This window comes from Ursus americanus, chromosome 10 (assembly GCF_024610735.1).
Source record: "Ursus americanus isolate L20-20 chromosome 10, mUrsAme1.1.p, whole genome shotgun sequence".
Taxonomy (NCBI): domain Eukaryota; kingdom Metazoa; phylum Chordata; class Mammalia; order Carnivora; family Ursidae; genus Ursus; species Ursus americanus.
The window spans coordinates 26,849,285-26,861,873 of record NC_142136.1 but is presented as its reverse complement, the minus strand read 5'-3'; the positions used below and the strand labels follow the sequence as shown (position 1 = coordinate 26,861,873).

The window sequence follows — 12,589 nt, the reverse complement described above, 5'->3', positions numbered from 1 at the left end:
TTCAAAACACAATAACAATTCTGGCACCATTCTCTCACCACCCCAGAGGATCGGAATGGGTAGATGAGGGGAAAAAATAGTTTTCCAGGTCAACTACTGTGTGTTTTAAGGGAAATAAAAAGCTGAGGTGCTAATTCAAAGTCAGCAGCATATCAAGGCATAGGATATAGAAGAAGGCAATGTGTCTTGTAGTACTGATGAAATATTTTGTCCTGCATCTGAACTGTTCAACAAAGTTTGCAGCTTGAGCAGAGGACTGTGAGCTTCTGAGGCTCAACGGGGTGAGGCTCTACACTGTGTGGCGAGTGCAGCCTGTAGCAGGACTCCTGGTACTTTCCCCTGTTCCTGGATAGTGCGAGTGTACCCTGGAAGGACGCCGGGAGGCTTGCCCAGCTGTAGGTCATTCTCTTTCTAGCGGGCAGTGGGAGGCCAATGATGTTCTGAGGCCAACCCAAAGTTTAGAAACTTTTTAGAGTACTGTAAAAGGAAACTTTATTTTTCTCTTTTATTCTCAATACTTCCAAACCAGCTGTGTGAATTTTTCCCACACCAAGCAATTCTCCAATTCTCTAGACACTGGCTGTGTGTCCTATAAATTTAACTCAATTCTCAGACTACCTGGAGATAACCTCAGATCCCACAGGTCAGGTCATGGGCTCAGTCCCACAAGACTGCCCTCCTTTCAGATGCCGACTGCAAGTCCAGATGGCCACCTGTACTTCTGACCAAATGGGATTTGTGACTGCCTTTGATAATTTGTTAGAATGGCTCACAGAACCTGGGGATATACTGACTTACATTTACTGATTTAGTATCAAATGATACAACTCAGAAACAACCATATGGAAGAGATGCATAGGGCAAGGTGTGGATGGGGGAAAGGCCATGGGGTTTCCAAGCCCTCTTAGGGTGGCTACCCTTCCAGTTCCTCCACATATTCACCAAACCTAAAGCTTATCAAATCCTGTCATTCAAGAGTTTTGATAGAGCTAAATCTCCTCCCTACCTTATCCCCACCTTGGGGTGTAAAGTTGAGTTCTCCCACAGAACCAGAGGGTGCAAATCACATCAGCTACATTGTAGACATCTTTGTCATGTTTATTCTAGACCTCTATCTCCAGTACCATACATTGATGTGGTCTTCTGTGCCTAAAGAAAATATTTGGGGGTGCCTGGGTGGCTCAGTCAGTTAAGCATCTGACTTTGGCTCAGGTCATAATCTCAGGGTCCTGGGAGTGACCCCCATATTGGGCTTCCTGCTTAGTGGAGGGGCTTCTTCTCCCCCTGCTGCTTCCCCTACTTGTGCTCTCTCTCTCCCTCTCTCTCTCAAATGAATAAAATCTTGAAAAGAAAAGAAAAGAAAAGAAAATATTTGAAGACCTAATAGGACTAGGACTGATTTAGTTCCTCTGGAAAGGTCCATAGAAATTGAACCTCAAGCCTAGAAAAATGTTGCATCTTTCAACAATGGCCTCAAAAGAACTCATCCCTCTGCGTGGATAGGAGACCCACTGCTTCTTACAGATTGGCTTAGTTTGCTGGGGCTGCCATAGCAAAACACCACAGACTGGGAGGCTTAAACAACAGACATTTATTTGTCCCAGTTCTGGAGGCTGAAAGTCCAAGAGCAAGGTGTTGGCAAGGTTGGTTTCCTCTGAGGCCTCTCTCCTTGGCTTGCAGATGATTGCCTTCTCACTGTGTCCTCATGCGATTTTTCTTCTGTGTGTGTGCATGTGCATTTCTGGTGGCCCTCCGTGGGTCCTAATCTCCTCTTCTTATAAGGACACCGGTCAGATTGGATTAGGGCCCACCCTGCCGGTTTCACTTTAATTTAATTACCTCTTTAAAAGCTCTTTCTCTAAAGATGGTCACATTCTGAAGCACTGGGGTTTAGAGCTTCAATATATGAATTTGAGGGGGACACAATTCAGCCCATAACAGGAATACTTTCCCTTTGTTCCTCCTTTAGAACACCCAAGCAGTAGCTGACTTTGGCTCCAGCCTCTTCTTTTGAAAGGCAGGGTGGTGTTCTTGGAAGGTGCGTGAATTATGAAATTCTACGGCCAACGGTATGAATCTTGATCACTAACTCTTTTTTTCACTTTGGGCTCTCTGGGCCTCAATTTCTCCATTTGTAAAACCTGTGTACTCTTTACTTGGGAAGTAGATGAGAAAACTCATGTAAAGTGCCTGGGGCAACAATGTAGGCAGTAAGTTAAGTTTGCTTTCTGTCTCTTAAGGGGTAGGTAAAGGTTTCTGTGACTTTGAAGAGAAGATATTCTCCCTTGGCTTTACTAGTGAGAATTCAGTACATTTCTCCAAAGGAAAGAACATGGCAAAGGAAATAGTTGGAAGTATTGAAATGGAATTTTTAGGTATACCATGGATCACTTTGGCTTTTGCGGGTTGAACTTGGGGTTAATAATTATTTTGAGAACCCGGTATTTTAGGGAAATGGCATTCAGTTTGGAAATAAAAGATACAGTATCAAGAGCTAGTGTTTTGGGCAGGAGATATAAAAGTTGGGTAGGGACTTAAGGACCTATTTCAATGTTTACTGCGTAAACCAATACAGGAAAGCCGTTGCTACGATGGACCAAGCAGATCGGGGGCTTGGGGAACAACGACAGCTTAGTGGATTTCAAACAAAACCACCTTTGAGGCCACAAAACAACCCTCAACATGAACCCATTGGTGAATTTGGAGCTTATGATACGTTGCCAAGCAGGGTGTTTGCTGTAACCCCAGGTCTTTAGAATTTGTTATCAGAGTAAGGCTGGGAAAGGTAGGATCTGGACAGCTGTCTGCCATGAAAGGGCAATTAGGAAGCATCTTCTGAGCATAATTATTGCTCCAACACTTTGCCCATGTATCTCATCACAGAAATGACAGGCTGCATAATGTATAATTTATAGTTTATCACCATGTTACTTCGACTCTCAGATCACTTTTAGAAAACATTTCTGATGATCCTTTTAGTTTTTTATTTTATTTTTTTTACTATCATAATGATGTACAGTGGAGCTGCATGAAGAAAGAATAAAGGAATAAAGTTAAGTAGAGACTCCAACACACTATCAACTGGTAATTTTCCACTACTTAAGAGAAAATGTCACTTTTCTCCCAAACAACCCAATCCTTACTCTTACCACCAATGTACATAACATGATTGATATTGCATATCTGTTACATAAACATTGCTTTAATATTTTTCATTACTTTTGACCAAATGACCCTGAGTAAATGTAGTATCTGGCACAAGGTGCTGGAGTCATGGCCCTGATTCAAAGCCCAGTGGCTTTGTTGCACAATGTGGAACTCTGAGAACTTTGGCATAGCTAGATTTTTTTTTTTCTTAAAAAAAATTTATTGGCGATTTCACCTTTATTATCCCTGAAGCTCTATTGCCTAGTAATCAGATAGGAAAGGCTAAAGGGCACCAAACAAATGAGACTTTATTAATTCCCTAATAGGGTGATGATAAAAAAATTTTATATGTGAATAGTGACTTGTAGTTGACAAATTACTTTTTTTCACACACACACCTCTTACCTTTTTGGTAGTAATAGGAATTGATTTTAGCAAGAGTAAAGCTTACCTTTTTGCAAAAGAGGGAAATGTGATTCTTTCATCTTTCTACAAATGTCCTCATATTCACTGGTATCAGTGTTTTGGAGACAGGTTTTTAAATCTTCTGAGTCACAGTTGCATTCTTATTCAATGAAGGCCAGCTACCTGCACTCTTGGGACTGAGTCAAGAACATTGTAAGGACATTTAGACTTCCATGTGATACCACACGGGGCTGAAGTACACAATCTTTTTGTTACAGTAAAAAATCAAGTGGAGGAAAGAAACTGTTTTGACACAATCTTTAACGGTTCTGTTTTCAAATAACCATAATTTCACCTTCTCCACGTCAAAAAGACCTAAGTATATACATCGAATGATCCTAGCTCACACCAACCAGTTGTTGGAATTTTTCTGTGCCTACAACATTTTTTGTTATAATTTTTTTAAGAATTAAGTTTTTAAATAAAAACTTAGCAGATTATTTAAAGATACTTCTCAAGTGTTGATCCATACTGCTCACAATGCAATCAAAAAATTTTAAACCCACACTAATAGTATTTTAATACATTTTATTTATTTACTTTTTAATTAAAAAAATTTTTTTTAGAGTAAACTCTGGCCCAACATGAGGCTTGAGCTAAAACCACCACGATCAAGAGTCCCACGCCCTACAGACTGAGCCGGCCAAGCACTCCACACTAATGGTATTTTAAACAGACTGGGCACAAATCTTCATGATTGGAAGGCTAACGACAATTCTACACACACCCTGGTAAATAATTGCCAGGTTGTTTTATCTTCTTCCTCCTCCTCCTCCTCCTCCTCTTCATTTATCATTCTAGGTCCTGTTGAGCAGAAGTCTTCAACAGAAGCTTTCACCCTATAAAAACATCCCCCAATCCTCTTAAAAGCCAAGTAGTCCAGTTTTCTTCATCTATGGAGGCAAAACTGCGTATAACCAATTTAATTAGATAAACTGAGAAAGCAGTGGAATGAGAGGCAAAGTACAGCAGATAGAGTGGAGCTGGGATAGTGTGAGTGAGGAGTCCCAAAGCCTGGCTTCTCTGTCTTGTCTGACTTGGCCACTTGAAAGTTGTTTGATCTTAGAGAAATCATTTAACCCCCCCACTCCGCCTCCCTGACTACCCCCAGCCTTGGTTTTTGCATCTATAAAATGGGATGCAATGCTTTGTTCTGCTTACTTCTAGGATCAGATAGAGATGGTGCATATGAAATGCTTTTATTTCCAAATACTATAAATATATGAATGGTTGTTATTATGTTTTGAACAGAGGTTAAAGCTTGGTGGACTTGTTCAGGAAACCCAAGTCCAAGTTCCCATTCTTCCACTTACTAGCGAGGAGGGCTCGAGCGTGTTAGTGGGTCCTTTCCTATGCCTCTAAAAAAGGGGTGAAAATACCTACTTCACATTTATAATGTATAAAGTCTCTGTAAAATCCAAAGTAATCCAGTTTTCTTCCTGTATAGAAGATTGTCACCAACATGATGACAAATGCAATTAGATAAAGCCAAGAAAGAATTTGTGTAAGAGGTGATGTACAAGTTGTTAGAATTTTTTAAATGGTAAAAACAGTAAAAAGAGTTTTTAAACTGTAAAGCTCCTAGCAAATCTTAAATCTACTTGCTGACAGTGCCTACATTTTTCTATAGGATGAACTAGCAGTGAGATTGGGCTTGAAACAGCACTGGCATGGGACTGGACCTGAGAGTGAGCAGATGGCCATAGTCCTTAACAAGGGGCAGGACACAAAACCCTCCTAACTGGGAGCTCACCAACTCCCTTTGGTGCTGCTACTGGGATCCTCTGTTGCAAGCTGGGCAGAAAGATCTAAGATTTTATGAAGGAGTCAAATCCAGCGCATTAAGAAATGATTTAGAAAACAAAGAACATACAAATGGACATTTCTTACTTTCCTTTCTGCTTCTTCTCCTTCTCCTTCTTCTTCTCCTTCTCCTTCTCCTTCTCCTTCTCCTTCTCCTTCTCCTTCTCCTTCTCCTTCTCCTTCTTCTTCTTCTTCTTCTTCTTTTCCTTCCTTCCTTCCTTCCTTCCTTCCTTCCTTCCTTCCTTCCTCCCTCTTTTCTTCATTCCTTCCTTCCTTCGTTCCTTCGTTCCTTCCTTCCTTCCTTCCTTCCTTCCCTTCCCTTCCCTTCCCTTCCCTTCCTTTTCTTCCTTCCTTCCTTTCTTCCTTCTTCTTTTATTTTTATTTTTTTACTAACACAAACTTTAAGAGCTCGAAAAGCAGTAATTTACAGAAAATAGAATATGCAGTTTTTGATAACAAAAATCAACATCGTTTCTAAATCTAATTATTAGGATGTCATTGCTAATATCTCATATTGATTTTTGATATTAGCACATCATTGATAATACTGCTTTTGACAGGGCCACATTCAAAGGGAGTGTGCGTCGGATACATTGAAACAGCTCCCCACGTTTGCATCAATTTCAAACAGTTACAAAAGCTCTAGTGCTTTCCTGGCTGTTTAGTTTTCTTCAGAAAACAGTTCTCATAGCTCTCCAGTTCTGTAATCTTCCTACTTCAGTTCTTTAAATGAACTTCGCTGCCAGCAACCAGCCTATTTGGCTTTTGGTATGTTTTAATAAATGTGCTGTTTGGCAATAGAAAGCAGGCAAAGAGTCAGAAGACCTTCAACCAGATAGCCTTTTATGGTTATGAAAATACTACTGCTATGGCATTTTTCCCCCTTTTTCTCTGTGCTGCTTCTGAGAAAAATTACAAGAGTGAGAGCAGAATACCAAGAACCCAAAAGATCCAAGGAAGTCCTGTCTCTGAAGCTCAACGTAGAAGAGGACATGAGGTATCTGGGGAGCTAGTCATGTTTCCCTACTTGCTTGCCATACTCTAGCCAATGCAGTGTGGTTGGTACACATGCAAGGTGCCCAGCAGAGGGGGACCCCAAGTGAGGTTCTGTGTTACCTCTTCTGGCAGATTAACAGGGTACCAGGTCAGCAGTTATAATGACTGAAGAAGAAATACTTCATTTTCCTGTGTATTGAGCTCCTTCAAGAAGAGTGACATGAATGAATGAACGAATGAATGAATGAGTGAATGAATGAAAGAATAATGATAAATGCCAGACAACATTGATACTTCTGGCAGGAAAAGATACTTTCAAATCAGTTACTAGTTAAGGACTCTTTTTGTTAGTCATTAAAGTTCTTCAGTAACCATTGCCCCATCTTTTGATAATAGCACTTTAACTTTTGTAATTTAAGTGCATGATTTATGTTGAGTACATTTTTATGTAAGGTGTGAAATTTAGGTCAAGTTTCATTTTTTAATAATTGGTGTCCAATTGTTCCAGTACCATTTGTTGAAAAGACTACATATTTTTCATTGAGTTTCTTCATGGGTAGAAGTGGAATTCAGTGTTCCACTTTAATGTTCATATTTTCTTCTTCCTTCAATACAGGAAATTTGTTCCTGTTATGCCTTTGAATGTTTTTCTTATTCTATTTGTTGATTTTAGGGAAATATATCCTTCAATAAGGGGGTCGCTTAATTAGTGTACTTTCACTCCTTTGCTTAATTTATCCCAGAGAACAATCAATGTTACGTCTGAGCTCTGCATTTTTGATGAATAACTTAAACCTGCTTGGCTTGGTTTCTACTCTTGTTCTTGTGGAGAATAAAAGCCCAAGGGAAACAAGAACCAGGAAGCAGGATAACTTCCACTTTCTGTGCAGTAATTCTTACTGGATCAGACCACCCACCTCCTGTTAGGAAGACTGCCGTTCTCATCAGTACTGCCTATGCCCGAATACTAAGTCGGCCTCATTTCCGGTTTCAGTGAGCAGGTACATTTGGCTGCCACTCTTAATTGTGTCTTCTAGCTTGGCCTTTATCAACCATAAAGGTGATATTTTGGTTGTCCAGCTGTTGAAATGCCTTCTTTTTCAATTTCTAAATAATCTCAGCAGGAAAGAGGGGTGCTATTTATTAGCTCTTTGAAAGTCTTGGCATTTGGTGTATAGGTCAGAAATATTGCATGATGCAACAAACAATAGAATTTGGAGATTTAAATTACACAAGAAGAAGGTTTAGGTGTGGCTTCGAATATTTGTCTTTTTTTTTTAAGATTTATTTATTCATTTTTGAGAGAGAGAGTGCACACAAGCAGGGGCAGGGGCAGAGGGAGAGAATCTCAAGCAGACTCCCCACTGAGTGGGGAGCCTGATGCAGGCTCGATCCCATGACCCATGAGGTCACGACCTGAGCTGAAATCACTAGTCAGATGCTCACCTGGCTGAGCCACCCAAGTTGCTCCGATTTTTTTTTTTTTAAGATTTTATTTTTAAGTAATCTCTATACCCAACATGGGGCTCAAACTCACAACCCTGAGAGCAAGAGTTCATGCTTCACCAACTGAGTAAGCTGCACACCCCTGGACATTTGATTTTAATGTGCATGTAGATTGTTTTGACCTTGACACTTTATTGTTTCTCTTATACTAGTTTTCTAATGCTACTCTTTTTAGGCACATGATATTTGATGTTGGTCTGTGTCTTAATAAGCTTGAGCCGTTGTAACAAAATACCATAGACTAGGGGGCTTAAACAACAGACATTTATTTTTTACAGTTCTGGAGGCTGGGAAGTCCAAGAACAAGGTGTTGGAAGATTTAGTTCTTGGTGAGGGCCCTGTTCTGGCTTGCAGGTGGCTGCCTTCCCACTGCAGAGAGAGGAAGCTCTGCTGTCTTCCTTTTCTTCTAAGGGTACTAATCCCATCATTAACACTCCACCCTCATGAACTCATCTAAATCTAATTACTTCCCCAAGACCCCACTACCTATTACCATCACATTGGGGATTAAGGCTTCAACATAAAGAATTTGAGGGGGCACACAAACATTCAGTGCCTGGCAGCCTATAACTGCAGTTTATGGGGGCTTGCTGCACAGGTAAGTGACAGTTTCTATGAATTCAGGGAACATTTCAGGATTTAAAAAAAAACAAAACAACCTGCCCATGTTCTGTTCTCTTCTTTATCAAGGGTGTATAGACATTTTAGGTGCCAAGTGTATACAGGACTATGAGACCATTAAAAAGAGTTTGTGGGAGTCAGAGTTTCTTGGCAGGAATGCAGAGAGTCAAATAGGGCCTTGACAAGGGCACACAGATCCTAGTAGGTAGGCTATCATCAAATTACAACCATGTAGGTGGCCAGAACCACATCTGTGAGCAGGTTTTAGGAAAGGTTTCTTTTTTATTTTAATTTTTATTGTTGGGACACCTGGGTGGTTCAATTGGTTAAGTGTCTGATTTGTGATTTCTGCTCAGGTCATCATCTCATGAGTCATGGGATCAAGCCCCATTTTGGGCTCTGTGCTCAGCAGGGCATCTGCTTGGGATTCTCTCTCTCTCTCTCTCTCCTTCTGCCCCTCCTCCCACCTGCATGTGCAAGTGCTCTATCTCTCAAATAAATAAATAAAAATCTTTGAAATTTTATTATTGAAGTATAGTTGACATACAATGTTATCTTAGTTTCGGGTGTATAACATAGTGATTTGACAATTCTGTACATTGCTTAATGCTTATCACTCTAGGTGTAGTCACCGTCTGTCACCATACAATGTTATCGTAATATTATTGACTAGATTCCCTAAGCTGTACTTCCCATCTCCATGACTTGTTTATTTTACAACTGGAAGCTTGTACTTCTTAATCCCCTTCACCTATTTTGTCCCCTGCCCTTCTAGCAACCACCAGAAGAAAGGTTTTAAAGTATAAACTGACACAGCTTGTTATGCAAACTTAACTTTTCCTAAGTACATTATCTGATACATTAATTGCACTGATTAATACATTAGGATAGATAATTAGTAATAATTAATAATAATCAATTAGTGCATGAAGTGCACTGATGGTCCCTATCTTTCATGTCCTCTGTATCCATGCCTTTGATAGTGCTCTCCTGTACTGATTCTGGGCTTGCTCATATGATTTGCTTTGGCCAATGGAATAGTAGCAGACATGGTACAAGCAGTGGTTTGCAAAAGTACTTGGGTATACTACTCCTTTCCTGGAAACCTGCCATTGCTATGAAAACAAGCCTGTAGAGTTTGCTGGAGGATAAGAGACCACATGAAACAAAAATGGGTCATGAGTCCCTGACCTCCTTTAGATGACCACAAACATATGGAAGAACCCAAGTGAGAGCAGCTAAACTAGCCTAGGTCAACAAAACCGAGAAGAAGTAATAAATAGTTGATGTTGTAAACCCCAACATTTTAAAAAAAATTAATTTGTTTTTTTAATTCCAGTATAATTAATGTACAGTGTTACATTAGTTTCAGGTGTATAATATAGTGATTCAAAAATTCTATACATTACCCAGTGCTCATCATGATAGGTGTACTCTTAATCCCCTTCACCTGTTTCATTCATTCCTTACACCCCTCTCTACTCTGGTAACTACCAGTTTGCTCTCTATAGTTAAGAGTCTGTTGCTTCCATCTTTTGGCTATTGTAAATAATGCTGCAGTATATATATATATATATATATATAGAGAGAGAGAGAGAGAGAGAGGCATATATCTTTTGGAATGATTGTTTTTGTTTTCATTGGGTAAATACATGGTAGTGAAATTACTGGATCATATAGCAATCGTATTTTCAATTATTTGAGGAAACTCTATACTGTTTTCCACAGTGACTGCACCAGTTTGCATTCCCACCAACAGTGCGTGAGGGTTCCTTTTTCTCCACACTTGCCAACACTTGTTTCTTGTGTTTTTGATTTTAGCCCTTCTTTTTTCTTTTTCTTTCTTTTTTTTTTTAAAGATTTTATTTATTTGACAGAGAGAGAGACAGCCAGCGAGAGAGGGAACACAACACAGTGGGAGAGGAAGAAGCAGGCTCCCAGCGGAAGAGCCTGACGTGGGCTCGATCCCATAACGCCAGGATCACGCCCTGAGCCGAAGGCAGACGCTTAATGACTGAGCTATCCAGGCGCCCCTGATTTTAGCCCTTCTGACAGGTGTGAGGTGACATCTCATTGTGGTTTTGATTTACATTTATTTCTCTGATGATGAGTGATATTGAGCATCTTTTCATGTGTCTGTTGGACATCTGGATGTTTTCTTTGGAGAAATGTCTGTTCCTGTCTTTTGCCCATTTTTTAATTGGATTACTTGGTTTTTTTGGTGTTGAGTTGTCTAAGTTCTTTACATATTTTGGATATGAACCCCTTATCGGGTATATCCTTTGCAAACATCTTCTCCCATTCAGTAGGTCATCTTTTTGTTTTGTTGATTGTTTCCTTTATTGTGCAGAGGCTTTTTATTTTGATGTAGTCCCAGTAGTTGGTTGTTGTTGTTTTTGCTTTTGTTTCCCTTGCCACAGGAGATGTATCTAGAAAAATGTTGCTACAGTGTTGTCAAAGAAATTATTGCCTGTGTTTTCTTTTAGAACTTTTATGGTTTCAGGTCTCACATTTAGAGTTTATTTTTGTGTATGGTGTAAGAAAGTTCAAGCCTTGAAGTTTTAAGATGATTGGTTATACAGCAATAACTGATTCCAGAATCAAACTTCCAAAACCTAGAGAAAAGAGTTTCTTTGGAGGACTTTTAAGCATTTGTGGCCATCTATCTACCATGCATTTGCTTCACTTGAACTGCAAGGCAGCTGAGATTTTGGTTTTATGCTCTTACTCTTGGGCTCTAGTAGTCAATACCAGATATACCAACACAAATTCAGCTGAAACTTCCTGACAAGAGTAGAGGGGAAAAAAAACATAATTGAGAAAAAGACACTGAAGAAAGAAATACCTTGCAGAATCTGGAACATTGCATGGATACTGCCCTTTGCTGGGTTCAGTCTTAAGAAATTATCAACAGCTGTTTTAGATTAGGAATGTGTTAAGGAGATTTTTCCAGTTAAATGTGGAGACAAGATGAAAACTTAATTAGGAGGCTTTTAAAAAAATGCCTCAGCCATTCTACACCAAGAGACGATACCCACTGAGGTATAGTGCTGAAAATGCCCAGGCGTAAGAATTTGTGGATGCTGTCTTACCAGGTAGAATCCATATTAAGTTCAACAGCGGAGAGAATAAAAAAGAGATTTTTAGTGTACTTGAAGGGAAAAAGAGGCGGTCCCTTGAATAAGACCAGGTGACTAGAGCTGCCTCCACTGCACATTTCTATGCAAGAAAGCAGCATACATGTCCGGATGTACTAGATGATGCTGTGGCTGCAAACAACTCTCAGATCTCACCGGCTTTGAGCGCGACACAACAGAGCCTTATTTTGTACTCATTTATTATTTTGGGGCTATTTTTAATGACTGAAACAAAACCGATCTAAGACCACAGTTTCTGGAAGAACCGTTTGTTTTTGTTGGATCCTGTTTACCTCTCCTCGAGCTGGACCTTGGTCTCTTGTCAGGCCTTGCCTTTAAGGTCTCTGAAGATATCCTTCTTGACGACAGTTTTGTCCAAGGGGCTATCTGCAGAGTACCTCATGGGTATGAGGTGATTATAGTTATAAACTTTCACAAAAGACTTGATCTTTGACCTCTTGGCGATGTTCTTCTTGCCCATGGCAGCTATCACTTTTCAGGGATTGCAGTCAATTCCAGCCACCAGAACGTGGCTGTAGGGAGGGTCTTAGGGGCCACCATCAATGTTCTTCATGATGATCGCTTTGAGTCTGGAGTAGCGTCCAGCCAGGACCAGCACCATCCTCCCGGGTTTTGTGAACTTGGCCATCTTGACACCAGCCACTCGAACCTACAGCAGAAAGTCACAACATAACTTGATAGTGTTTACTTGCCACATGTCCTACATTGGTTGGAGGGCCTCTGCTCACTGCAGTCTTTTAGGCACACAGGCTGATAGGTGCTCCAGCTCAACACATGCTTCCATAATCACCAAGGCAAAAAAATGAAAGGAGGAATGTGGTGACTTTGTCCTGACTCTTAATGCTACTGCATGTAAGAAACATATGGCATTTCCATTTGCATTTTACTGGTCT

The 12,589-nt window shown here is 40.2% G+C and overlaps 1 pseudogene; it reads right to left on the bottom strand.

Moving 5' to 3' along the window:
* Positions 1-11,997: 11,997 nt before the first annotated feature.
* On the bottom strand, positions 11,998-12,324 carry LOC123800985 (large ribosomal subunit protein eL27 pseudogene; annotated as a pseudogene).
* Positions 12,325-12,589: the final 265 nt, after the last annotated feature.